The following is a 27941-nucleotide window of genomic DNA, read 5'->3' on the forward strand; positions in this document are numbered from 1 at the left end:
CAGCTCATAGAATAGCCTTCTTAGATGTAGAAGTGTATTCAGATACAGATGGTCTGGCAACAACTCTGTTCCATAAACCAACAGACTGAAATAAAGCTCTCCTATTTTCTAGTAACCACCCTAGGAGTCTAAGAGAAAACCTGGCATATGGGCAGTTCCTGAGAATCCGTCGCAACTGTTCTTACAAAGATGAATATGTATCACAAGCAAACAACTTAGTAAGCAAATTGAAAGATCGAGGTTACTCAAGAAAACTGGTGAAAACCGCAATGAAACTTGCATGGTGGACCCCGAGAGAGACTCTCTTGGAAAGACGTAAAAAATGCCAGTGCAACGTCAAGTGTGTATCACCACGTTCTGTCCTAATTCTAACCATCTTAAAAAAGTGATTAATCAAAACTGGCACTTATTAAAAAAATTGGATCAGGAATTAACAACTGCCCCTCTCTTTGCATTTAAAAAGAAGAGCAGTATATCAAATTATATTATAAGGGCAGCAGCTAAAAAAGAACCTAGGCCTACACTAAGACAATTAATGGGGCTGGCACCTGTCATAGGCCACCACAAATGTGGCATGTGCGCTTGCTGCGATTCCACAGTGGAAGGAGCTGTGTTCTCCCACAAAGGCATCCATTGGAAGCATGAATCTTTTTCAAATTGTAAAACAAAATCGTTTGTGTATGGAATAACATGCTCGTGTGGACTGTTATATATTGGAAAAGCGAGCCAGGAAATACGACAGAGGATCTGTCAACATAAATCTCGTATCAGAAAAAAGGTTGAGACTGCACCTTTAGTAAACTATTGGATAAAAAAATCACACACGGAAGGTGACCTCCGCTGGACAATAATTTCGAAAGTGGAAAGGGATCCCCGTGGTGGAGACCAGGAAAATAAACTATCAAAAAGGGAAGCCTTATTGAATGTGAAATTCGACACAGCAGTTTCAGGGCATAATGAACTTTCAGAAATGTATAAATTATGAACCCCAGGAGGCTGAAGGGTGTTTTCAGCCCCCTATTCTCAAAGAACTTTCAGTAATTCCCAAATTATGTATTCTAGGAGGCTGAAGCTTGCTTCCCATCCCCTTATGCCTTAAGATGTTGACCGTCTATCCACTGCGTTTTAAGCATAATACCCGCGGTGTTCCATTATGCTATAAATTGATGCAATATAATATGTATCATGCAATAGACTAGCTGGAGCCCCGTGTTCCAATTGAGAATAAGGCAATCTGCCTTTTATATTAGCAAGACTACAAGTCCCAGGACGGATTGGGCGATTGGCCCCGCCTTTAACGTAGAAGCACGGATTCCCGTAAGCTTGTTGACCTGATTGGGACAAGGACCCGGAAGTAGGGAGACGCGTATTGAGCATGGTGAGCAACTCGGTAAATGACACAGGCTCTATACCACGCCGATCGCTAATATCGTTTTGCAAACATAGGATAATACCGGTAATTAAACACTACCTTGTTTTTCTTGCAGCGCTCGCGGAGTTGTATGCTTTGAAGGAATTTCGGCACACAATTAAATTAAAAAGTCGACGCTGAAGGTAAGGACCTATTTTGAAGCTTGTGATTGAAAGTGATGGCTTGAGGGAAACTTTAATCTGTGATTAAAAGTGATGGCTTGAGGGAAACTGACATCTAACATCAGGCATTTTGAAATTATTTGGACAGGACGCTGAGGGGTAACACTACTAGCGGAGAACATATACTAACATGGAACTTTTAAACCATTGTTAAAGCAATTCCAAGTAAGTTCCATGATTCCGAATGAGCACCATGGGGCATAGTTTTGGGAGCCCGTAGTATTATTGACAGGACAGATTATTGTTTATTTATTATTTTGTATTTTTTCTTCTTTTCCTTTTTGATGCTTGGATTAGATTAATCACTCTTCAATTCACCAGTTAAGGGACTAGAACTTGGTGGGCATATGGAATTGAGGTAAGCTTTTACAGAGGTAATACTGGTGGCACAGTGATGTAGAAATAGGTATTAAGGTGGAATTTTGACTGGTTTTTCGTTGTTTTTTGAAGTGAGGTTGGTCCTGATGAGAACCCTAGAATAAAGCGGGTTTGAAACGCGTAGACCGTCGAACTACCAAACATTTGCTTTCAATAACTGCCTTTAAATAACTTGATATTTTTGTATCGTTGGAAATGAGATTGTACAATCAAATCCGGAAATGACTAAATATTGAATAGGATACAAACAAAATCGTGATTTACAGCAATATTGTTTGCTATAAGACTCACAAATATGAATGTTTAATGTTTTGTTTTGAGGGTGTGGTTGATTGGATGTTGAATAAGTGATGTGATGAGAGTGAGGAGAATTGTGTAATTGTGTAATTTATGTATTTTTTCTTTCTTTGCGTGTAGTGTTCATATGAAGTATTCATCATATGTATGAAATGGTTTTTGTACATGATAAATTTTTAAAAAATGGGATATTCAAATAAAAGCTAATTAGCTTAAAGATGGTATGTCCACACTTCTTTGGATATAACTCATTTCAAATAATTAGCAGTATTAGCATTATTTGTGGTTGTTTGGCTTGTTTGAGTATAACTGCTGCATTTTGTTGAAACAAACCTCTATGCTTTGGTATGTGTGAGGACCAGTATAGCCTACTGTAAAACATTATACCTAGATATTCAAAGTTGGCAACTCAATTGAGGATCTTCTGTAGTAAATTTAGGTTCTCCCTATAAGACTTGTGAGGTCTGATCACCATATATTTGCTTCTTTTTGGACTAATATCCCCGCCTTCATCTACACAATTAGCGTTACATTTTCTAAGAAGTGTCTGCAGGTCCTTTGAGGTTCACAAGATCAGAAAAGTATTGTTTGCTAATAGCAAAGCTGGCACAGGGGTCCCATTTAACTTAGTAGAGTCACTAATACATTCAGGGAGGGCATCTATAACATAATTCATATACAATGTGAATAATGTAAGCACAAGTACACATCCCTGTCTACCCCCTTGCTCATTCATATGATCGCTTAATTTCACCTGTTGCCTCCACCGTACTTGAGTATAGTTATAAATATGAAGACCTATCAAGAGATCTAAAAGCACTGGGGGCACGCCTTGCTTTCTTATACAGTCATATAGATTCCCTCTAGGGACAAAGGTCAAAAGCTGACCACAGCACTACAAAAGCTATGTAAAGATTTGTATGTGCATTGTATCTGTATTTCCACATTATAGGGGTTAGTCTAAACACCTGATCTTCTGTGCTTACTTTTGCCCTAAAACTAGCCTGGTAGTATGTCATGATCTATTGTTCATTATCCATTACAGAAGCCAATTTGGAATTTGTGTGGCATATATTTTCTGTATGTTATCCAGGAGGCTAAAAGTCCGTAGTTCGCATCATCGTGTCAGTTACCTTTTTTATAAATAGAGATAATTTCAGCTCCCTTCCATGAATCAGGGACCTGAGCTGCCGCTGGTTGAGTGGCTTAACAGATAAAAATAGGGGGCCAGATTGACAAATCGTGCCTGAAAAGATTCAGAGGAATCCTGTTCACTTCTGGAACTTTTCAACTTTTAAGCAACTTAATGGCAATTTTTGTTTCATCAATGATGAATGGGATTAAAATTGGCTTGATTTCAACCAGGGGAATGGTCTGCGGTTGACGGGACAGGGCTTCGGCTTCATCAACCTCAGATGAATAAAGATTTGTAAAGTGGTCAACCCAATCACAAGGGTAGATGAAGCATTCTTGCTCAACTATGTGATTTTTAAGACCTCTCCAATTATAATCCAAAAGGTGGTTTTGTTTCTGCCCATAACAGCCTCAATTAACTCCTGCCTGTCACTATTGTCCTGATTTCTCTTGGTTGAAATCAAATGGCCCTTGTCCTTACGGGGATCTTCAATCAGATGTTTTTTGTGGTATATTTCCCTACTGCTTGGATGAAGGCATCAATTCTTCCATTATTGAAAAAACCTAGCTTGGACTGTCAAGGTGCGAATCGTTACCGGCCTATCTCGCTGCTTCCCCGGCCCACTAAAATTGTCGAGAAGGCACTGAACACAGAACTCACCAAGTTCTTGGAGGACAACAAGTTATTGGTTTGTGCACAGTATGGCTTTAGACGTCAACATGGCACCGAACTGGCCCTGATAAATGTGTTGGAGGAAATCAGAGAGGTTCTGGATAGAGGCGGGAAGGCAGCACGGATCCTATTGGACTTCTCGGCGGCCTTCGACATGGTTGACCACAACCAGCTTGTTAGTAGCCTTTTTTCCATGAGAGTCAGGGGCAAGGCTCTGGCCCTTATAAAATCCTTTCTTACTGATAGAGAACAGCGGGTGGAGCTCGATGGGCATAGCTCATCTTGGTTCACCCTGCCCTGTGGAGTGCCACAATGCTCCTCACTGGGTCTAACACTTTTTAGCTTTATGTTACCCCCACTCTGCTGGCTCATAAAATCCTTTGGCTTCAAAACAGTGTCATACGCCGATGACACACAAATCATGGCGTCTTTCTCTGGAGACCACCCGGACACCGCTTTAAGATTTCAAGAATGCCTGCGCAAGGTTGGACAGTGGATGGCCCAAAACTGTCACAAACTGAATGCAGGGAAAACCGAAATGCTTCTTTTTGGAAACAATATATCTTTCTGGGAACCTAAATGGTGGCCACAGGAAATGGGCGAAACTCCCACTTTGACTAATAAAGTGAAAAACCTTGGATTCATTTTTAAGTCTAAACTATCCTTTAAGGGGTAAATTAGTACAATTACCTCCTCCTGCTTCATTTTGATTAAAACCATCTGAAAGATCCTTCCCTTCATTCTGCTAGAGCACCAGAAAGCGGTGGTGACAGCGCTCATACTGTCCAGACTGGACTATTGCAACAGGCTGTTCCTTAACATACGTACTCATCTCCTCAATAAAATGCAGGTCCTACAAAATGCAATAGCCCGTCTGCTGCTCGATATCCCTAAACAGCTATTGGTAGCACATGCCCTACCCTCCTTGTACTGGCTACCAGTCAAAATAAGGATCGAATTCAAGGTCCTCTGTACTGCCTTCAAGGCACTCCATGGACTCGGATCAGATTTCCTGACAAACAAATTTGAGTGGTAACTCCCTGGTAGGGAGCTCTGTTCTGCAACTTCCGCCAGGCTTGCAGTCCCTAAAGTCAAAATGGCAACTTGGGGGGGAGACGCTTTGTGGCAGGGATAGTGAAGTTGTGGACCGCACTACCAGTAGGACTGAAGACAGAAAATACCCTCCTGGTTTTCCGCAAATCCCTAAAAACCTTGCTGTTTAACATGTAGTGGCCTTTCTTTTTGTTCAAGGAATTCTTCGCCAGCCTGAAAATACCAATAATTTTGTATACAGGTGTTAATTGATGCTTCACCTAGTCATGTAGCCCAGATGCCAGGCAGTAGGCTCCAAATAGTTAGGACAGGAAAATGCCAGCTTTTTAAAACTTTCATTTTCAGAACTGTGACTTAAAATCTGACTTTACCATTAAAGAGGATTATAAATTACAATTCCTCAGAAACCCAACATAACATTCCTACCTGCTCCCAAACAAAAGTTATCATTTAAATATACATTCACCACTGCTGCACGGATTGGAACCAACATATTGCCGCTGTTGCAGGGATCAATACAGACGCAGCACTGTGTCTGCATGGATCCGACTCGATGAATCACCTTTTGAACCGCACATGAGCAATGCTCTTCCCTGTGCAAGGTTCTCGCATTTGCAGTGACTGCAATCTCTACAAAGATGTGGAAACTCCACATCACAGCTTTCCTGCTCATCAGAGATGATTAATCACCTTAACTGCAACACATCTTCGACTCTGGTCTTCACATCGCATGCCCTGTTGACAAGATTCCTCGTTGTTGATGCAACGGGATCTCGTACCGCAGCCTCACCGCACCTCGGAACCGGCGCTTCACCTCTGCTGCACATTACATTCTCAAGCTGGAACCATGCAACATTCTGCAACCTCAGATTAAGGTGCGTTTGTTCAGCAGGCCTATCAGGGTCCCAATACCCGTCCCATGCTCAAGTGCTTAAGTGCTGTCGGCCTGAACTTTAGACTTTGTCCTGGTCCTGCTTGACCAGACATCCCATTTTAGCACTATGTGTTCCTTAGTGCTATTTTCACTTAAACTCTTTAATAATCAATATCTCAAGTTCTACTTGTTGAATTATTGTCATTGTGGTCTTGTTTAATTTATTAAAGTCAGAACTATATGTCTAACTTGGTGTGGTATATATTTATTTTAGTGTATTTACAGTTTTACTATTTGAAGTGTTGCACAAATATTTTATACACTACCTCTAGGTACAGCTTGACTGCTCGTGCCAAGCTCGCCGATGGTGAGTAATGGTACATTTAGAGTTTGCCTGACACTTACCTTGACTAGGATTGTGGTTGCTGTTTGACCAAGGTTTATACCCCAGTCAACCAACATCCCAATTTCTAACACCCAGGCTCACATCATTTTCAGGACAATGTGTATCACCAACTAGACCATCAAAAGCTACACCTTAGCACATCTGGCCAAAGGACTACCCACTTCTGGCAGAACTTGCCAAAATAGAAGCAAAATATAAACAGACTGGAGGCAAAGACACTCAAGAAGAAAAACACCAATAGACAAGCCTTCAATAGGCCTTCTTCAACTATTCACTCAGGAGATGGAATAACATCTCCATGAACAGCAGAATAATTTCACCCTCCTGCAATTCAGAAACATATTAAAGACATGCTTCTTTTATAGGGCAGTTCCACCCTGCACATTATGAATCTACATTTGACATGATTTATTGTAAACAATCTTGAATCATATGTTAGTGCTCTCATCCTTGCTCAGTGTTCTGTGGTTCAATGCCACTTTGCCCAAGTACCACCACATAAAGACATACATTCATACAAGATTCAGATGGAGTTATTACTGTTCTGCTATGGTTGTTTCTGCCAGTTTACAATTGATTGTTGTGTTTTGTTTCAGGTCTTTGCTCTTTGTTTACCTAATAACAAAAATAATAAGACTGCAGCAGGGTCGGTTTCTGTTAAAGGGCGTCAGGGCTCTGCCCCCTTTATCTCCCCCACCTAGGACAGGTCAAACTAAAATCATATTTAAAGCTCCTTCAGTGTTTTCATTTTATTTTTTAAGCAATGTACCTGCCCACAGTCAATCCTGATGGCTGGAGGGCGGAAGCTGCTGCTGCACTCACCCCAGTCATGTTTCAGCCTGCCTCCCCATTCCCAACACCGGACCCTCTAATCTTGCCTGAAGTGACTATTTGCTGAACTGATGATTCCACAGCCCTGAGGCCTGTGAGGTACGGCAAAGACATAGCTTCAAGGACTGAGCTCCACCCCCTGACAACTTGGAGCTCAAGTTTGCCCAGGGCGTTTCAGGCTGAACCCCTGTAGCACCGGGGTTCCATTTCAATCAGGGAGTGGACAGCATTGTCACCACACTTTTCCAATTCGTCACAGGGTGGGGAGTGTCCCCATCCTATAATAAGTTGGGAAAGGGTGGGGTAGAGGCTGCAGGCAGCAAGACAAAAAATAAATCCTGCACAGTTTATCATCAGTAGTTTTGAAGAATCTCTGTGCAGACTCGAGGTGTATGCTTCCCGCACTGAATTAGGGATCGAGGGACACCTGTTATGTTCCATATAGGTACTCTAATATATGCCCGGGTAATATCATACACCTTCACATACATTACCTCCCTTACACTATGCAGTAACAAGCCTTTCAGGATTGAACCTTTACCTAGTTCTAGTCCTGGCCACAGAAGGAGGGCTTTTCCCTGAACAATAGCATCCTAGAACTTCATCAATAGACTCACACAGTATGAATGAATATTCAAAAGGGTTCTTAGAAACCAGGCAGAGGCTACACCACCTGCCTAATATCTACAGACAAGGTTCATCCAATATGTCATCCTCAAATCCAACAATGGCTAATACAAGACACGAGGGACAAAGGAACCCTAGATACTTTCTGTATAAAAACAGCACATCTTACTAGTGTTAGCTAGAGGAGACAGAGACTTCCCAGCCGACACACTGACCAGAGACGCTGATGCTCCTGCATGCAGACGCTCCAGGTGACAGTGGTATAACACATCCCTTGCAGGGTGTCCAACTTGAGACCAGTACAGGGTCCCACACTCTCTCACTTGAGGTAATGGGGTTAGAATAAAACCTAGAGGGTTTCTTGGCTTCACACCTCCTCACATGCTAGGTATACTTAGGTACATTTAGACAGGCATTGTAGTAGTGCAGGCTTTCTTTTATCATGCATTTTATATTCATGTATGTATCCATGATCATTGCAAGATGGTAGAACTATAGTATCCTTTTATATTCACTGTACTGCTAAACATATATATCTGCTACTGTCGAAAGGTTGTTGCAGCACATCTATTTTACATTGAAGAACAACTGTGCAATAAATTCTTATTGTAAACACGCCCGACTGTTTCTTCTGTGTAACTCTTTGGGACCGAATAGGTGAGCACGATTGACTGAGCGAAAGGTATTACATTGTTTCCACGATTCTGAGAGATCAGGGTTGTAATGTTATAAGGTACCCGAAAACGATTGTCTCCCCAATAAAAGGACATTCTAGTGGCACTCTGAGCTAACTAATGCAAAAAGGTTAACATTCTCGGTAGGGGTGCTCGGAACCAGTCTGTCACCAAACCCACAGTTTATATTATCCGAGCGAGCATATTCTGTATAGGATACATATGAACTACACAACACACCATTTCACCTGCAGTGGAGCAAAAGTGAGCTCTGTAGGTGGCATGTGTGTGGGTCTCTACAAAAAAGCCTAGATTCCATCCAGATGATGTCCAGTCTTGCAGTCCCAAACCTGTTTTCATGTACATGAACTAGTTAAGTAATTAAACAAAGTAAAAACAAAACATAAGCTGCAGCTGGTGGAAGAGAGTCATCACATGACACATTAAAGGCCAGCTTCTGGAATTTTGGCTGTAAAGCTGAAATGTGCCAGAACATGACTTTTTTTAATGAGCAGTCAGTAAAAAAAGTAAACTTTGTTCGTTGTTGTGAAAGAGGAGCGAATCTTGCATCGAAACTGCCTGCCTCCTAATTAATTAACGGCTAGTCTAAACTCCAGCATTTCTGTTTTCAAGCCCTCAGAGTTATTAGGAACGGTCACCCTTTTTTTTGTGCGCTGTACGTGATATCAGGATATGTAGATACAATTAGGAGTAAATTCGTGCTCTTAGTGCACAGCAGTATGTCCTGCAAAGAATAAACCTCCAAAGTGATAATGAATTTTGTTGTAGGTATAGATTTTCCACTAGTGTTTTTTTTTTATGCTCATTTGAATTGAGATTCAGATTTTGATTGCAGAGGGATTTAGAGGGGGGAGGAACATGTTATGTTTTACACACATTATACCTGCATCCCTTCTGGGTGGAGAATGAGATACCAAATTCTTTTGCCCCCTCCTAGCCCTACTGGCTGGCACTGTGGAGTGGCATGCTGCATGTAGTGCTTACATGATATGGGCACAGCGGGTAATAATTCTTCACAACAACTGATTGTTATGCCGACCCTTCCACTTCAACTACAAACTGACTAATTGATCTATTTCACAAGCCACCAAATGGACATGAAAAGAGACTTGAAAGCATGATGACTAGGATCCACAAACCAAGGTGCGTCAAGTAAAGTGCGTGTCCCGTACCCTTGTAGAGAGCAACCTGGACTCTGCTCAAAGAAGTTGCACCCTGTAACACTCCACACGGTGGGCTCACTCTGAGGAGATAAATAAAGGGGCTAAAGACCCTTCCACTTGAAATGCAAATTGACTAATTTAGCTATTTCACAAGCCACCAGTTGGACATGAAAAGAGACTTAAAAGCATGATGACTAGGATCCACAAACCAAGGTGCGTCAAGTAAAGTGAGTGTCCCATACCCTTGTAGAGAGCCATCCAAACTCTGCACAACAAAGTTGCACCCTGTAACACTCCTCTGGGTGGGATCACCATGAGGAGATAAATAAAGGGGCTGAAGACTGCTCGGGGTCTTCATCTATGCAATGTACAACAATGTGGTGTGTGTTTGTTGCCGGCGCATTGCTAGGCACTGCTGCGCACGTGAGCCAGGTGCTACCCTGCCCTCCACGAGGTTGGTACCTACCTGCTCTGTAACAGCCGTGTGCCGGCTGTCCAGCAACGCAGCCAGCATCGACTGCAGACTCAACAGGACTCCACACACCTGGGATGGTGTCCTCAGCACTCCCATTCTGTGATGGTGGTGGAGTGATCGCATCTCACCTCATCGAGGGTGATCAGCCCCCTCTCCACTTCTTGCAATTGCGTTCTCCTCAGAGGACTCTGGAGCTTCCTGGCTGTGATGGATGGAGATGGCGCCCCAATGAGCCCTGGCATGTCCAACCCCACATTGGTTGGCCGACGCCTGCCCAAAACATCGGATCGCCGAGTCCCTGAAAGCCAGCCTGGCTCGTACCCACAAGGTGCCTGCTCACTGCAAGGTGCGGCCATGACTTGCCTCATTCTGGCTGCGGCTCACACTCACTCCAGCGTCACTCAGTGGGCCCAGATCCCCCCTACTGGAAGAGTGCACATCTGATCCGGCGTCACCTGCGGCCATTTTCTGCAGTATGCCTGGACGACTTGAGTCTGCCACCCATGGGAGAAATACAGGAAAGAGTAAGGATCTGCAATAAGAGAAAATGAAAAGGATTCATAATTATATAACTAGGTCTGCTGGAGCAGAAGGTCGAAAGCCACCTTAGGAAAGCCACAAGGGATGGCAGACAACATCAAGCCACTCTTGCTTGAGGACCCTGTAGGGCAAGAAGGAGTCACCCCACCAGGTCCAAGATTTGACGAGGAAGAGGAGGAAGACAATGTGATTGTGGTATCTTTCGCCAGCAGCACCAATCAGCGTCTACAGCTGCCTCCCATGTTCATAGTCGGAGTAACAAGCACTACCATAACAGCTCTCATCAACACTGAACCATCCATGAATGGAGCAGTATGAACTCTTCACACTATGCTTTTTCCCCACCAATGCAAAGATCTACACCTATAGGGGTATGGAGCCCCTCCCTTTGTGGGTTGACTGAAGTGGAGGTGGGCAGTGAGAAGCAAACCACCAGGGCATAATTCCATGTCACAGAGGGGAGAAAAGGACAGCTGCTCAGCTGCCATATGGCAGACGACCTGGGGCTGGTGTTCTTCGCACATTGACACCTCCATCTGGGCAACAATACTGTGACACAGAACAGTTCTCTACCGCCTGAGACCACAGGTGGAGAAAGAGCTATGCACACTGGCAGCCCTGGGAGTCATTGAGAAGGTCACCAGTCCCACAGCCTGGGTGTCACCTCTGGTTGTTGCCCCAAAGCCCAATGAGCCTGGGACCATCAACGCCACCTGACGCCCACCACGGACAATATCATGGATGACCTCTATGGGGCAAAGTGGTTCTCCAAGCTCGACCTCAACTCAGGATTTTGCCAGATAAGACTTGCCCGGAGAGCCTGTATATAACAACTTTCTCCACCCATCTGGGCCTGAGACTGTATAAACGGCTGAGCCTTAGGGTGTCGTCGGCCGCAGAGGTCTTTCAAAACGCCATCAGTGAGTCTCTGTCTGACCTGCTGGGCATCCTCAACCTCAGCGATGACACTCGAATATTCTACAGCAGTCTAGAGGAACATAATGTGTGCATCCGAGACACGCTCTGATGGCTGGCAGATAGTGGACTCGCCCTGAACAAGACCAATTGCTAATTTTACCACAAATCCATTGAATTCTTCAGATACGTATTTTCATATGATTTTCTCCAAGTAGACCCCAAGAAAGCTATTGCAATCCAGACTGTGCAGGTCCCAACTACTCAACTACTCAGACAGAGGTTATCAGCTTTCTAGGGATGGCTACGTACTGTGGTCGTTTCTTACCAAACCTCTCCTTCCTGTCAGAGCCCCTGAGATCTCTCACTGGAATGGAGCTTGCAAGCAACCGCGGCCTTTCATGTCATCAAAGATGCTCTGATGGACAAGACCACCATGGTCTACTTCCACGAGGAAGGCATACGGAGTTGATCATGGATGAGAGCCCTGTAGGCCTCGGAGCTGTGCTTTTGCAGGAATACGCAAGCAAAGACTGGCCGCCTGTGGAGTATGCAAGCCAAGCTCTGTCAGAGACAGAAATTACATATGCCCAAATCGAGAGGGAGGCTCTTGCCATTAATTTGGCCTGCCAGCACTTCTACCTCTATCTCTATGGCCACAAGTTCAGGACGGTGACACACCACAAGCCACTTATTCGCCTGTTCACTGAGACCATGCGCCTAGCACCCCAGGACAAAAAGGTGGGCGGTGCAGCTCCAAGGCTACTGCTTTGATGTTGTTTTTTTCCCTGGCGCCAGTAACCCAGACGATTACCTATCACATCCTCCTGTCCTGGTGGCTACACAGCAACCCTGCACAGAAGAACATGGAAGAGTTTGTCAAGATGATTACCCAAGAGGCATGTCGCAAGAAGCTGACACTGAGATCGGAGCAGCAACCGAACAAGACGGGACCATGGCGAAGGAATCTTGAGCCAGGTTTTCCATTGATCTAATTGGTTGCTCACATTTATTCACAGATTACCATTTACCTCTATTGAAAGTTTCTTTATGACCCAATACATCTTCGCAGTTAAAGAGGTAAGCTACAGGACATGTTTTTTCATACGCTTTTTCACCTTTTTTAGCACATTCCAAGGACTCTTAACTTAAACAGTTTTAACTTATGATATCCTTACAGCTCCGTTTCTTCAGTATCTCAGCAAGAACAGACTGATTTCTTCTCCATGGTGAGAACAGCAGTTCAATTACATCTTGGCACTACGTTGTTTTTTTTTTTTTAACAGCTTCTTATTCTTATTTGCTATGTTTGGTTCCACCCATAACTTTATTGCTGGCTGTTGAGCACTAACAAACACACAGCATTGGTGTACCAGCTATATTTTTTTCAGGTGTTTTTTCCATATTCAATTTTACACACAATTATTAACATATATCTGTTGAGTGTATATATTCCACCGGTATATCCAGTTCATTGAGTATAATCATAAATATTTGTTGTAGGTTTTTCCCCTGAAGAAGGGACCCACTGTCCCGAAATGCATCGGGCATCATACTAAAAATGGATGAAGAATCTAACAAATGGAAAACTTCTTTATAACATTGTATTTGATTTGTGTTATGCTTATCAATTAGAGCGATTATTGTTTAGTTCCACAAAGAAAATGTGATGTATGTTCAAATTATACAAGATTGCACGCTTTCTGTCAATCTATAATATTACATATAAAAGTTACAGAACATACAAGCTAAGTTTGTTGCTTATTTTTGTATAACTAAGGGGTTTTGGACCATAACACATTGAACAGTACATGGTACCGGCAGGTCTCCCTACTGCTTAAAAAGTTCATAATATTTAGGCATCGAGTTGACAGCGGAAGCAGTACCATAGCATCATTGACTAAGGTTAGAAGATACACATCACTAAGTAATTAGAAATTGGAGTGCACTTTTTATACATTTATTACTCCTGGCAACATGTCATAGCAGCTGTGATCATTCAACATGAGGTAACTTCCATTTGAAAGTTGTCCAAAAATTGGATCAATCACTGCAGCTGGTGAACCTTGCAGGTGGCAGGATAAGTTGTTAGAGGAACCATCACAGGCCCCGTGTAAGTTTATACTCTGACAAACGAGAGAACCGCTTAGTGCGTTTTCACAGTTTTTCCCGCTAAGAAACACTTCACGTCCCCCACTCCAACATCTATGTATGTACGGTAATTCCCAGGATGTCTTGATGTATTCTTTACCCAACCTTTCATATGTGCCTGCTGGTTTGTGTTTTAGGCATTATTGAAAATGGAAAATTGTTCCATGTATAATCGATTCAGTAGCTGGCTTTTCAGCGACTGTAAATGGCAATCTTTCCAGTTTTTCAAAGCTCAGAACCGTATAGTCTGCTCCCCTTTGTGCCAATTTGATCTGTTTATCAGTGAGATTGAATTCTGAAAACAGTGATGTAGTGTTGATTAAACTCCAAGGCACATAGCCTGAACATAAGCTTTGTAACTTCCAGCCTAATAGCATGATAGAACGTAGTTGCGACTGATCATGTTGCAACATGACTAAGTCCTGTTCCATGATGTCTATGGCAGAAGACACTATGCTGTCCAATGAATATATCCTGGACAACAGAGTTGTTAACCCATTGTCAAGCACAGAGAGAGTTTCCTCTAAAGTAATACGATCAATGTCTTGTATTCTTTCTGCAGTCTCTGCGTGCGTAATCTTCCATGCTTCATTATAAGCAGCATGGATACTGGCATATATAAATCGTTTATGACGAGGTGTTCTTGGTCCTAGCAAGAATTCTCTAAGGTCAGTGCCATCTTGAAGTACAGATAAGTGTTGCTTTACATCCTTAAGTGTAGATATTTGTAGCCAATCAAGGCAAAGCTTCCCTACACTGTATGTTGTTACTATTCCTGGATGCTGTCTTGGAGCATATCTTGGGTCTGGCCTAGTGAATGTGAAACCCTGTGTTTTGTTCAGGAATCTATCTTGACAGCTGTTTGTGTCTGTGGGCCCGATCAACCATTTTTTCCAATCTGGATCTGTTCTGTTGTGATGCAAAATAGTATGTACGTCGACCTCCCCCTCTGAAGTGTTACTGCTATCAGGTGTAGGTGTAGGTATAGACAGATTGTTCAGGTCTTTTATCTTGGCTAACCCAAGACAAGACATCTGTTGGACAGTGTCATTCAAAAACATAATTTGCTCAGGGATGATGCAGGCTCTAAATATAGCTTCTATCCCCTGTACCTGCCCATCTTTTGTGCCCCAGACAGTTTTTGTCTCAATGATGTCTTTCCAAAAGTCTAAACCTAGTTTAGACATTTGAGCATAAAAGGCAGCAGAATAAATCTGTTTGGTATTTGTCAACATACTTTTCAGCCCTGTTTTGTTACCATTTCTAAAGTAAAATGATGCTGTATTGGTTACATTGAACCCTGAAATGTACAGAAATGTTCTTGCAAATGTTCTTGAGCTACCCTTTGGTGGCACAGGACAATGTTCCCATTGGTTATACATTAATTACGTTCTAGGATTTGCAGATTTGTGCAAGAAATGATGACCATAATGATTATAACAATACATTTGTTCATAGTCTGATGAACCTTCTAAATATTCATGTTTTATGAATTCTGCAGACATTTCTAAGTCTTACATCATATTATTAACAGCCTTCAAGTCCCAATCATCAGAAAAGGTACTAGATGTTACAAAGTCACTTAATGAAATCTTGAATAAGTGTGGAATCTTCAACAGCTCCGACGGGCCAAAAATGTCATAGTCAATTCTGTCCCAAGCTATTCCCCCAGGTATAAGAACGGCTGTGATGTTCACTGATGGCAAGTCTCTTTGTTTACGATGGGATGATTTGTGTGGCTTGAGGAGTAAGTTGAAGTTCTTACTTGCTGTGTCCATTGTGACATATCTTCCATTTATTAGTATTCCCAAAGTTATTACCAAAGTCAACCAAAGTAGAAGAAAAACACACCCAACATAATCCAACGTTCAATCCATGGTGAAACCAGATAAGTCTTTTCCAGGTGATGAAAAAGGTCTGTAGCTTGTTCTTTCAAAGTTCTTTTACTGGTGTCGTTTCAGGCTTGCTGGGATCCTTGGAAAACGTATCAAAGTTAATGAAATAGCCAGATGCAGTTCTGTCAATTGTTGAGATTTCATCTGGATTCGTTGAAATTGCTGGAACCTCAGGATCACTTGTTACATTTGTGTAGGTATATGCTACTTCATTGTAGACAGGTGTTTCTTGATGAACTGTTATTTGGGTCTCAAGAGGTACAAGTTCCATAGCTTTGTTGCTTAGTCCTTCATTTCGCACTGCAGATTCTTCAAAGGTGATTAGTCTTACAGTTTGAACCGCTTGGATAGTAACTAGATTAGGGCGCCTGCTACATTGGCGGAGTCCACTTGGCCTACTGCTTACTATCGGCCACATGATGTGGTTTGACCAGGTCGATCGACACAAACCTGTTCTCCTTTTTGCCAGCAAGGGGCGGCAGTAATACAGTTCTTGATCCGTGGATTGCTAGGACAGGTACTAGTTGTCTGTAAGAAGACCCAAATTCCTTATTGTCCGTGATCTTTTCTCTGACTAGATCACCAAGCTTTGGCATCCAGACAGGGCTTGCTGGGACCGTCTGTTTTTCTTTAGTGGTGGTTGGCTTCAGGAACACGTTACTTTGTTTAATGCTTATTTAATTTAAGTCCTGTAAAATGGCCAAACAGTCTTTGATATCAAAAGGTTTTTTGTCTACCACTGAAGTCTGACAATTAAGGTCCGCTACTAACATTCTGGTCCCAAAAAGGACTTCATATGGAGTCATACCCCCTAGAGAACTTCTTGGCAGATTGTTAAGACTACGTTGGACACTTATTAGACATTCGACCCACCCATCACCGGAGCCTACTACCCTAGCTGTTATAGATTGCTTCATGTCCCGGTTTTGCGCTCCACAACTGAATTTCCCTCAGGATGGAATGGACTAGAGGACCGCAATGCAACGCTCAAGAGGTAAACGCGGGACCCTGGTCAGAATGTAGCGTGCCAACTGCGTATGTGCTGATAAAGACTCACAAATCTTTTATAACAGTTCAAGCGTCAGCCGAGCGCTGAGGCCACATCCAAATGAATCTCGACCACGAATCCACTGCGACCATGATATATTTATAATTACCGTCCCTTTGTAAGGGACCGCCTTTGTCCAGGTAAACCAAGCTAATGGTTTATCTGAAATTAACAGGGGCATCTGCGCAGGACGCTTCACAGTAGAGACTTTCATCTTTTGGCATATTTCACATTCAAAAACATATTTTCTGGTTTGTTTCCTCATGCGTGGCCACCAGTATCTCTGTTTTAATAATGACACTGTGGCGGAAACACATGCATGAGCAGACGCAGGTCTTTCATGTGCTGTTAGGATCAGTCCTAATCTTTGTTCCATGTTTGGAATTACTCTATCCCCTACTCCAGGGATTCAAGCAAACGGAACGTTATTCCCATCAGTTCTATATGAGTATTTGAGTGGAAACCCTTTCAGTAATGTTTTACCATTGTCTTTGCTTGAAGCATTGACAGCTGGCATTACTTCGCCATCTATTTTCAGTTTTGAACGAGTGATTGCAGCTACGGGAGCCGTTTGCACAGCTTCCTTTACAGCTTCATCAGCCAATGAATTCCTTTCAACGTGAACGCCATCACGTTGATGACTCAGCGTATGTACCACATGAGCATTTTATGCTTGATTGTGCCACCTTTTGCATCTTTCTAACCGTTTTGAGGCCAATTTTGCAAGTATTCATTGTAAGATTGAACATAATAATACGAATCGCACACTATGAGTGTGGGGAATTTGCGATCTGTATTTTCAGTGCCATCTTGAATGCTTGTAGTTCAGCTCGCTGAGCTGTACAATCTCCTAAGGCTTGAGTTTTAGTGACCATTGGTCTGAATTTGCTGTCGTGCCAACGACCTTTAACAATATTGTAGAAATGCTTGTGTTTTCAAATATGGGTCAAAAATGTATTCAACGTCTGTTGCAGCAAGAGAACTAACCCATTGTATCCATCTCGGATGTAAAGCTTTAGCATTTGGAATGCCTGCTTTTGTCACTGCCTCCAAGGCAGGTACAGGTGAAACGACCATAATGCGCTTACACTGTGCGAGGGCTCTCTCTTTTGCTACAGCAGTCTCAACCGGTGTCAGAATTTTTTCTGTTGAAGTGAACTTCATTTCTTCTTGTGTGTACAAGTTTGATTTGTAAGCTATTGGTACTTTTTCTCCTTCGTTAAAAGTTAAGTACGTGAATCCACATTGTCCTGGAATGATATGGATCACTAAATTGCGTACGTTTACGTGTGTTTGTAAATGGTTAGTTGCTAACATGTCTGTTTGAAATTAACACAATATTTCAGTGTGTTTTAGTGTCCAATTAACTGTTTTAAAATCAGGTTTGATTAATTCGTAGAGAGGTTTAACCCTTTCCGCGTAATTTAGTATGTAAGTTCTTCAGAAATTCAGGAAACCTAGAATCGACTGTAAGTTTTTCAGCATTTTTGGAGGTTGGAGCAGCGCACATTTCTTTAGAAAGTTTGCTGCCAGGCTTTTGCCTTCACTTGAAAGTTCGTCTCCTAGAAAAATGACGTTGAGATTGGCAATTCTAGATTTTTTTAAATTGAATTTATAATACTCTAAAACGAATCCAAGTATAATTGTATTCACCCTTTTCAAGTACCTATCCAAGTCATCATCTGTTAGCTAGATGTCATCCACATTTGACAATGCTTCATCATCATAAGTTTGTAGTAACTCTGTTACCCTTGCTGAGAATAACCCAGGACTATTCTTGAATCCCCGAGGGAGACGACAGAAGTGACGCTGTGTCCCCATAATTGAGAAAGCTGTCAAATACCTACATTCTGGTGCAATGTTTAGACAGAATAAACCTTTAGAAATATCTAATGTGGTTTAATATTTTTTACGCACAATGTTATTCATTAGTGCTGTACTGTGTGCATTTTGCACTGCAAATGTTTTGCAACAAGAGTTTACATGTCTGTAATCCAATACTAGATGATATGTATTGTCTTGTTTGGAGACAGGAAACAGAATTGTTCATTGACGAGGTGTATGTTTCAATCACCCCCTGGTATTCAAGTTGATCTAAGATCTCCCTGACCTGTTTTTTAGCTTCTTGCTTAACTGGGTACTGCCTTTGTGCAGCTGGTTGAGTTTTTTAACTGGATCTTATGGTGAGTAGAATCCTCATCCCATCCTACATGATTTTTGAATAATGCAGGAGCTTGAGCTACTGCCCATTTCCTGGCATAAGTATATTTTAAATGAATTGGAATAATGTTGGAGAAGGCCGGCATAATGATGTATTCGCTGTGTAGGCACTCCCTGACAAATTCTGGTTGGCAGCCTTGTTCATCTAGAAGAATGTCATAACCCTTAGAAAGTCGCTCCCAAAACTTTCTTGGTATGTCTCCCTCCATCTGGAGTGTTATCTCATATAACTTATGTGGATGAACTAACCCTGCTATCTGCAGTTTCAACTTGAAAGAATCCATTCAAGTCCACTGTCTCCAGATGATCCTTCAAGTTCTTGCGAGCTATGGTGACTTCTGCTGCGCTGTCCAACATTGTCTGAGCCCATTCCCCGTTGAGTTGTGTCCTCAAGATCCTCGGCATGTCTGATTTTTAGACCTGCTACCTTCTTTTTGGTGAATTGAGGTTTCTTGTTTTTCGGAACGTGTTGTTCGTCTTTGGACTTCACGCGTTCTTCCTTGTGTTCTGACCGTCGTCTTCTTTCGGATTTCTGTGACGAAGTCTGAAAGGTACGAGAAGAACGTGTATCAGTATCTTGATATCTATCAGGTTTTCTCAAATTATCCCTATTCCTGAGGTTATACCTCCTTTCAGAGGGCTCCTTTTGAGGAGACCTACCTCTGGATTGAAAACGCTTCTCTTCAGAAGTTTGTTTAGTGTTTTTAGTAAAGACCTTTTCAGGACTTTCAGACAATTGGGGTTTAACTGTACAATTCTATTAAATTTTGTATATTACTAAGTATTTCATCGTCTGATAATGCTTCAATGTCAGGGTCAGGTATATAGCCGGCTATGGCTGACCTTGTTGCTCCTGGTCTACCTAGTGGACCGAGCCTGGTAATGTGATTTAAATGTTTTAGGGCTCCTTTAAACCAGAGCACTTGCTCCTGGTATGTGAGTGGAATTTCAATATCCTGAAAAGAAATATATTCCTCTGGTGGTTCATTATCTTTGTAGAAGTGAAACATCTGTGTTACTGGATTTTCTTCAGGGAAGACTATCCATGGATAGAATACCTCTGTCTGGTGATATTCATGTGCCTCTATCACAAAAACTATCCTACCACCTCTCCATGTTAGGCCATTTTTTACAATTTTTATAGTGATGGCTTTCCTTAAATTCATAGGAATGCATATAGCATCCTCGTCGGTTTCATTAAAACCTGTTATGTTAAAAGCTACTGGATCAGCCGCAGCTCCACCGTTCTTGGTGTTGTTGCTGTTAAATCGACATTGTTTAATGAAAATTGCAGAGCAAGTTTCAAGAAAACAAATATAAGTTGCACAATATTTTGGAACACTGTATCCTTCAATGTTGAACAAACCAAAAAAGCTAATACATAGGATTTTTCGTCCTACTCAGCTATGGCGGGTATTATCCTTTTACCCACTTCAGACGTCTATTGGAGTATTTCATGGGAAAAACGGGTCTCTGAGTCTACTTTAGGATCTAGCGTTAAATTAGTGCCTTACAAAACTTGGGCGCCATGTAGTGAAGTTCCTATATTCCCAATAGGCTCTGCGCATTGGAATAATATATCCTATAGAAATGACATAGGACTTAGGGCCAGATGTATCAAGATATACTTTTGCGATTCTCAAATAGCGATTTTTAAGGAATCACTATTTGAGAATTGCAAAATGGTATGTATGTAGAAATTTGCTATTTTTTAGCGATTTCCTAAAATTCCTTAATTGCGATTAGCAAATTGCTAATCGCAATTAAGGAATAATTTCCCATTCATTTCTATGGTCCAGGAGGCCCATAGGAATGAATGTGAAATTATTCGCAATGTGCGATTCGCAATTTGCTAATCGCAAATTGAGAATAATTTCAAGGGTGCATAGGTGTCCAAAGGACACCCTGTTGCACCCCTGAAATAAGCATGCTTGCACATGTGGTGCACATACATGCCCTAAGGGCATATATGTGCATCACATGGCACTTTGAAAAATGTAAAAATGGGCATTTTTCAAGAAATTCGCAAATTACCACCAACTTTAAGTTGGTGGTAATTTGCAATTCCTTGGGGACAATTACCATTTTTTTTTGCATCATACATTGCATTTAAGGAATCGCAAATTTTGCGATTCCTTAAATGCAATCGCAATATAAGGAATTGCAAATTTGCAATTCCTTATTTCGAACTAAAATTTGCTACATACATACCATTTTGCGAATTTCGGCGTTTGCAAACCCATTTGAGCTTCATACATCTGTCCCTTAGTTCAGTATGTCTCTGTCGAATATACTAAACTTAATTGTGAGTGCCAGCTAGCTCAGAGGTCACTAGAAACTCTCTCGAATACACAAGAAGGGATTAGTTTCTGACAACCGCATAAACATGACAACTTTGTTTCCCTAGGACTGGAACAAATATCTTCAGAGTCGTGGAAACAATAGATAACTATTTGACCTAGTCAATCGTGCATGCTTCGTTTCTACAGAGTTGCAGAGAAATAGTGAGACAGGCATTTTCAATAAAAGGATTTATTGAGCAGTCTTCTTTCCATGCAAGAGAGGTGAACTGCTTCAATCGTTAAACAGAATGCAAAGTATAATGTGTTCAGAGTAAACAGTAGTATACAATAATACTATAATAGCATTGTCTTGTGCTATGATATATAAAAATACATACCTTAATAACACAGGCTAAAAATACTCAACTGCTGCTTCTAAAATACGCCTACCCCAATGTACCTAACCTAGGTCTAGTACCAGGGAAGAAGTAAGTGTGGTCTTTAGCATAGGTTTAGTTTTTGCCAAGAATTGCCAAAGGTTTCTCTGGGTTCTAATCATCTCCATACCTTAGAATGAAGGAGGTTGGTATCTCTGTCTGGGACTCGATTTCACAACACCCCGCAAAGGGATTCAGAATCACTGGAGCTGGATTTCTCGGCAGAGGCGGACAGCTTCTGATCAGTGTGCCAGCTTCCTTCGGCAGTTGCTGTAGCAAGCTGCGTTGGGCGAGTGGATAGTCAAACTGCACCAAACCACACCGTGCTTTGCCATAGCAAGTGAAGGTATATTTATTCCTTAAAGGTGTTTACGAATGCCAGCTTTGACGTAAATTTGGGCATATGAACGTCATGGATGAACCCCTAAGGAATAGTTGTTCATGCATAATAATAATCTATGCCTATATAAGTGCAACGCAATTTGTACCTATATAAGGGTATGAAGTTGGAAAATTCATTCGAAATATAAAACGCCATACAACATTGGTAGATGATTTTTTTTGTCAATGCCACTCATGCAGATCACAGTAGGAGATCCGGCGCCAGCACCAGTCCCCACTGAAAGACCCAGTCGCAAACCATGGTCGAAAGTCAGCATTGCCTTTGGATGCTTCGCAAATGGCCACAGCACCATAGTCCTAACGGACTCGCATTCCAAGTTTCCTGTGGTGGAGGACATCTGGCCCCAAGTCAAGGCGGTACTCGAGAAAACATTTGCAAAGCTAGGCCTCCGAGACGAGATCAGGTTAGACAATGGGCACCCTTTCCAGGGTCGGGATTTCCAAGAATATCTGGTGTCTCTTGCCATCCGGCACCAGAAGATCATACCTCAGTGGCCCCAGGCCAATGATGAGGTGGATCGCTTCAGGCAGACACTCAACCGGACACTGCAAATTGGGGCAGAAAAGGGAGAAGACACCAAAAGCTGCCTCTAACAATTTCTTAATGACTACTGGCAGACTCCACACCACACCACTCGCTGTGCCCCATCTCATCTTTTGTTCTTAAAGACCCTGAATTACAGTATCCCAGCACATCCTGTTTGGTGCCCAGCAGACATTGACAATAAAGTCAACCAGGCCAGGAGGAAGGCTATTAAACAAAAGTCTACCAACCAAAAGGTGAGTTTCATGCGGAGGGTTCAGTCAACTTTGCTGCACGTGGGTGCCTACACAGTCATCAAGGACATAAATCCTGCCTGGAAGTTCAGGACACCCTACGAGCCGAAGGTGTGGAAGACTCTGCTTCTTGACTGGTGGCCACGTACAGACATCATAATGCAAGTAACAAAAATAGTTCTGTAGCAGGAGGAATGCAACCCAATGAGTTATCTCAACAGCTAAAATAAAGACTGAGTAAAGGAAAATCACCTCGAATGAATGTGCATATTTATGAACAGATGTCTGTATGTACGTTGAATAATATGAATGTCTCTGTAGGTATGTGTCAAAAATATGTGATAATATCCAAGTGCCCTAAAGTCTGGGTGTGTGTTTGTCGAAGTGTGGGTTTATCATGTGTCTGTGTGTGTAGCACAGAAGCTGCAGGAATGTCAGTTTCACAGGGTTCCCATGGTCTCCAGCCACTAGGGATGGAGTGGGGTGAGAGAGGTATATGTATCAGGTCCTGCAGTATCTGAGATGGGGCAATCTTTGTTGATGTTTTGCTTAAACATTTTCTTAGATACACCTCTCACAGCTCAAATGTGAGATAACCAGACGATGAATGACCTAGAAAATCCAAAGGCTTGACGAGGTGGAACCGATTCAGTCATGTCGCAAGGCAGCGGCTTGACTTGAGTGACTCTGACATGTGTCAAACTCTAATTTTCCAGATTTCAGGGGTGTGGTGGTGCAGGTCCTTGGTACATTTATGCTGGACACCCTATGGATGGTAGATGCTTTCCTATAGATCTGGTGGAGTGCGAGCAGAACTCAGTGCTGGGTGCATCAGGTAATGTGCACTGGAGAGAGGTCTGAGTTTTAACCCTAGTCATCCCTGACACCATTTGAGATAGTGCATGTTACAACCTTTCTGTGTACTTCAACTGTAGTGAACTGTGCTGAGTTTGGGTGCACAAGCAACCTCTTTTGTTGAAAATTCCTATTCAGTGTGCCTTCACTTGGCCATATGTTCTGTGAACAGAGTGTTCATGGGGGCATGGGTGTGGGTCAGGAAGTTGTTCCTCTTTTAATACAAGCAGTTCGACTGGTTACACCAGGCTTGAGCCACAGCCTTCTTCCTCATTCTTGTGAAGTCATAGTCATCTTGATTTGGAGGGGGATTGAACACATTACACCTTGCTGTCCTTCTTGGTACAAGGCAAGATAGCCAACTCTTCTGCGCCCACCTCGGTTACTGAATTAAAGGCTAAGAGATCTCTTTCTCTACTGAGTGATTGTAAGGGACTCGTGATGTGGCATGTTGATGGTTGAAACAACATTCCTGGGGACTAGGGGACAATGGAATGAGAAAGAGTTGCTTTCCCCCAAAGGACTTTGGGGAGTCAGGCTTGGACTTCCCCTTCTTTTTTTTAAGAGTTGGGGGTTTCTCAAATCATTCAGGCTAATGTGGATGGAGATGCTTAGTCTGGGACCTGCAGAAGCCTGTTTTTTCCCTGTGCCTTATTTTGGGAGAGGTATGAAGATGCCTTTACAGGTCACTGGTATTTTGTGATTTTGCGGCATTGGTGTGTTTTTGTATAATAATTTTAGTGGGGTTCACTTGTCTGCAGTGTCGAACTTCTTGGAGGGATTAGTGGGCGCATGACGGCTGATTAGAGGGGACGCATTCTCAGGCCTTGTGGTGTTCTTTGGGGATTGCTGTAATGCCAGCTCGGGCTTGGTTAGGTGGATTAGTCTCATTTCTTTACTTCTTACTTAGATGCTGTGTCTGATGTTGTAGGCGAAAGCATTTGCTGAATTTGGCACACATGGTTGTATAATTGGATCATCCTCCATTTGTCTAAATGTTTGCTTTATAGGCTTGCATCATAACATTCTTTTTGCTGTGCTCTCTCTCTCGCTAACATGTCCCATTGGTAGAGCACCTCTCACTCATTCAAAATAACCGCTTCAGTATCTGTGAATATTACCGACTTGTTATCCAACTCGTCTCCAACTCTTTCACACCTATTTTACCCACCAGTCAAAGTCAACACCAGCAAAGATCAGCAGTGTATTATATACAGCCTTGAGCTGCTGCAGGGTGGGGCATACACCTGACTGCGGATTGGCACTGGATCCTGCAGCACATGCTGTACGCACCAGGCTGCTGGCTGCGGCTTGGCACTGGATCCTGCTGCACTCACTGCTTGCACTAGGATGCATGCTAGGGCTTTGCACTGGATCCCGCAGCACTCGCTGTATGCACAAGGCTGCTGGCTGTGGCTTGGTACTGGATCCTGCAGCACTCGCTGCATGCACCAGACTGCTGGCTGCGGCTTGGCACTAGAACCTGCAGCACACACTGCATGCAATAAGATGCATGTTACGTCTTGGTACTGGATCCTGTGGCACTCACTGCATGCTAAGGCTTGGCACTGGATCCTGCAGCACTCGCATACACCAGGCGGCTGGCTGTGGCTTAGTACTGGATCCTGCAGCACTCACTGCTTGCAGCACTTGCTGCATGCACCAGGCTGCTGGCTGAGGTTTGGTACTGGATCTTGCAGCACTCTGCATGCCCTAGGATGCATGCCAAGGTGCAGCACTGGATCCTGCAGCAATCGCTGCATGCACTAGGATGCGTGCTAAGGTGCAGCACTGGGCCCTGCAACACTCGCTGCATACACCAGGCTGCTGGCTGCAGCTTTGCACTGGATCCTGCAGCACTTGCTACATGCACTAGGATGCAAGGCTAAGGTGCAGAGCTGCATCCTGCAAAACTGTGCTGCATGCACTGTGATGAAGGCTGCAGTGTGGAACTGTGAGCTGTGACTCACCAACTATACTAGCCTTTAAACTGAGGTCCATGTGTGGTCTGATTATTCGCCCACCGTCCTCTGTATTCATTACCATTTGTGTTTTGTTTTCAGCTCTTGCAAGGTTTGTCAGAGTTCACTCATACCATCTCCAATACCTAGTCTGCAGACTCATATGTGCACCAGCTGGGTCCCCTGCAGCTTTTAGTATACATTTTTAGTTCTTGACTGGCGAAAGCAGCACGCATGCACTGATCTCGTCATACGAGTGCTTCTTGGAATCAATACAGATTCCAAAGCTCTTGGAGGCGGAGTTGAAGCCCCACCCATCTTTTTAATTGGTTTGTGTCATCTTGCATGCAAAATGCTGGCGTCTCATTGTAAAGGAGGCTTCTTAGTCCCTCCTTGTTGCTGCCTTGTCTCCTTTTGGCCCCGCCTACCGGGATTTGATCTTTTACCAGCGGCGTGACACTCTCTCCTTCATCAGTCCCCACACACTTTTTTCTTCTCACTCAGCTTTGGCAAAGTCAGCCGCATGTTTATTTTCTCATCGCGCTGTCACTTAAAGTGAAAACGGGATGAGAAAGTAAACACGCGGCTGCCTTTGCGGTATCGCACTTGTTTCATGGAACCATTTGAACGAATAGATCTGGGACACACACACGAGATAAAAAAGCATAGTGGAATATGAACAATTAAATACTTAGAAAGGCGCACAATTACTTATTGGAAGATTGAATTCAAGATTTGAAGTGAGTGCATTTAAATACCATTTTAAATAAACAACGTTATCCAAACGCAGAGTCTGCAAAACTCAAGCCTTCCCGGGCAGAGTTTTAACCTTTCCCTCTGTCTGTTAATAAGCAAATCAACAGGAGAAGGGGGCACAATGCATGATGGGCTGCATTACAATGGGGTGGGGACAAGACTCTCAATTCGTTCTATAACTTTATTTCGGCCTCAACAGACCATAAAAGTTCATACAAATGCATAAAATACAAAAGTTAAACAAATAAATATGAACGAAATTTAAGATGCAATTAATATAGATATTTGCAAGTAGTACTACAAGACTATGCAAAACTAAAACAGGATTAAACTTGGGATTCCTTATCGAACATCATTTTGGGTTTTTTGAGGAAGGAGAAGAAAAAAAAAAGAAAGAGGGAAAGCATACTACACACTGGCTGGACTACTCGATATCCTACGTCTGTGTCACATTGCATTTAAGAAACGTGAGATAGTAAAAACAATAGGAGGGTGCGTGTCATATTTTAACACTCTTACGGCCACATGCATCATTGTAGGATTTTGCAATTCCTAAATTGCGAAAATTAAGGAATCGCAATTTAGGAATTGCAAAATCCTATGCATCAAGAAATCTGAAGTGTTTTTACGATTTCTTAATTTTCTGTATTTGCGATTCCTTAATTGCGAATCGCAATTAAGGAATGGCATTACATTGATTCCTATGGGCCTAGAGGCCCATAGGAATCAATGGAAAGGCATTAGCTTTTTGCGAATTTTATTTTGCGAATGACAAGTTGTTGATGCATTTCAAGGGTGCTGAGGGGGTCCAAAGGACCCCCCCTGCACCCTTGAAATGTTTTTTTAAGTGCAAGTTTCACACACACACATGTCCAAAGGACATGTGTGTGTGTAACATGACACTTTCAAAAATGCTTTTTTGAGCATTTTTGAAAGATTTCGCAAATTAACACGAGGGTCAACCTCGTGTTAATTTGCACCTCCTCTTTCCAAATTAGCATTTTTTTTAAAAATTCATGCATTGCATTTAAGGAATCGCACAAATGCGATTCCTTAAATGCAATCGCATTTGTAGGAAATGCAAAAAATTGCGTTTTTTAAAAAACTGTTTCATGCATACCAAAAAGAGATTTTGGAATCGCAAACGGACGAATTTTCGGATTCGCACCATTTGCGACTCCAAAATCGTTTGATGCATGTGGCCGTAAGAGCGTGCAAGCACTGACGGAAACCTAGGTTTCTACAGATAGAGATTAGCCAATGCTTGCGTGCACCCTGATAGGCTAGACAGAAAAAGAAGACATGAATTTCATTTTCCAGGTGGAAACCACAGGTAGGGCACTCCTTGCTCTTATTTCTGTCCCATTTGCTCTAGAACACTCTAAGTGGGAGAGTACCTAGTCTAAATTGCATATACAATTTCCTTGCTAATGCGGGGAATATTAGATCTAGGAATTCTTCCTTTTTGTAGTCTACTTTGACTTGGAGGAACTCAGTAGTCAA

General features: G+C 42.6%; 1 protein-coding gene and 1 long non-coding RNA gene across 2 annotated transcripts in view; both read left to right on the plus strand.

The window, feature by feature from the left end:
* HCRTR2 (hypocretin receptor 2) overlaps positions 1–27941 on the plus strand; it is a 1670131-nt gene that overhangs the window by 1537461 nt on the left and 104729 nt on the right. The gene's annotated exons all lie outside the window — the stretch shown is intronic.
* On the plus strand, positions 1281–15821 carry LOC144761424 (uncharacterized). Its single transcript, XR_013595713.1, has 3 exons — positions 1281–1378; positions 1488–1554; positions 15767–15821. It is a non-coding gene; the product is annotated as an uncharacterized LOC144761424 (long non-coding RNA).

Source organism: Lissotriton helveticus, chromosome 6 (genome assembly GCF_964261635.1).
Source record: "Lissotriton helveticus chromosome 6, aLisHel1.1, whole genome shotgun sequence".
NCBI classification, from domain to species: Eukaryota; Metazoa; Chordata; class Amphibia; order Caudata; family Salamandridae; genus Lissotriton; species Lissotriton helveticus.